The sequence below is a fragment of the Mastomys coucha genome, chromosome X (genome assembly GCF_008632895.1).
Source record: "Mastomys coucha isolate ucsf_1 chromosome X, UCSF_Mcou_1, whole genome shotgun sequence".
In the NCBI taxonomy this organism is placed as follows: Eukaryota; Metazoa; Chordata; class Mammalia; order Rodentia; family Muridae; genus Mastomys; species Mastomys coucha.
In genome coordinates, this window is record NC_045030.1 from 68,721,937 (window position 1) to 68,723,754 (window position 1,818).

Genomic DNA, 1,818 nt, shown 5'->3' on the forward strand with positions numbered 1-1,818 from the left:
GTTGAAAATTCTTTGTTTAGCTCTGTACCCCAATTTTAATAGGTTTATTTGGTTCTCTGGAATATAACTTCTTGAGTTCTTTGTATATATTGGATATTAACCCTCTATAGGATTTTGGATTCGTAAAGATAGTTGCCTAATCTGGTGGTTGCCTTTTTGTCTTATTGACAGTGTTCTTTACCTTACAGAAGCTGTGCAATTTTAAGAGGTCCCATATGTCAATTCTTGATCTTACAACACAAACCGCTGTTGTTTTATTCAGGAAATTTTCCCCTGTGCACATGTTCTCGAGGCTCTTCTCCACTTTCTCTTCTATGAGTTTCAGTGTATCTGGTTTGATGTGGAGGTCCTTGATCCACTTGGACTTGGCTTTGTACAAGGAATTTAAGAATGGTTCAATTTGTGTTCTACATGCTGAATGCCAATTGAACCAGCACCATTTGTTGAAAATGCTGTCTTTTTTCCACTGGATGGTTTTAGCTCCTTTGTCAAAGATCAAGTGAACATATTTATATGGATTAATCTCTGGTTCTTCAATTCTATTCCATTCATCTTCCTTCCTGTCTCTGTACTAATACCATACAGTTTTTTTATCACTATTGATCTGTAGTACAGCTAGAGGTCAGGGATAGTGATTGTATCAGAAGTTCCTTTATTGTTGAGAACAGTTTTCGCTATCCTAGGGTTTTTGTTATTCCAGATGAATTTACAAATTGCTCTTTCTAACAATATGAAGCATTGAGTTGGAATTTTGATGGGGATTGCACTGAATCTGTAGACTGCTTTCAGCAAAATGGCCATTTTTAATATAATACTGCCAATGCATGAACATGGGAGATCTTTCCATCTGAGATCTTCTTTGATTCTTTCTTCAGAGACTTGAAGTTCTTACCATATAGATTTTTCACTTGCATAGTTAGAGTCACACCAAGGTTTATGTAGTATTATTTGTGGGTATTGTGAAGGGTGTCATTTTCCTAATTTCTTTCTCTGCTTGTTTATCCTTTGTGTAGAGGGAGGCAACTGATTTGCTTGAGTTAATTTTTATACCCAGCCACGTTGCTGAAGTTGTTTATCAGCTTTAAGAGTTCTACAGTGCTGTTTTTTTGGGTCACTTAAATATATGATCATATTATCTACAAATAGTGATATTTTGACTTCTCCTTTCCAATTTGTATCCCTTTGACCTTCTTTTGTTGTTTAATTACCCTAGCTGCAACTTCAAGTACTATGATGAATAGGCAGGGAGAGAGTGGGCAGCCTTGTCTAGTCCCTGATTTTGGTGGGATTGCCTCAAGTTTCTCTCCATTCAGTTTGATGTTGGCTACTGGTTTGCTGTATATTTCTTTTACTATGTTTAGGTATGGACCTTGAATTACTGATCTTTCTACGACTTTTAACATAAAGGGATGCTGAATGTTGTCAAATGCTTTTTCTGAATGCAATGAAATGATCATGTGGATTTGCTCTTTGAGTTTATTTATGTAGTGGATTATATTGTTGTATTTCCATATATTGAACCACCCCTGCATCCCTGGGATTAAGCCTACTTGATCATGGTGAATGATTGTTTTGATGTGCTCTTGGATTCAGTTGGCAATAATTTTTTGAGTATTTTTGCATCAATGTTCATAAAGGGAGATTGATCTGAAGTTCTCTCTCTTCCTTTGATCTTGGTGTGGTTTAGGTTTAAGTGTAATTGTGACTTCATAGAATGAATTTGGTAGTGTACCTTCTGTTTCTATTTTGTGGAATAGTTTGAAGAGTATTGGTATTAAGTCTATTTTAAATGTCTGATGGAATTCTCCATTGAACCCA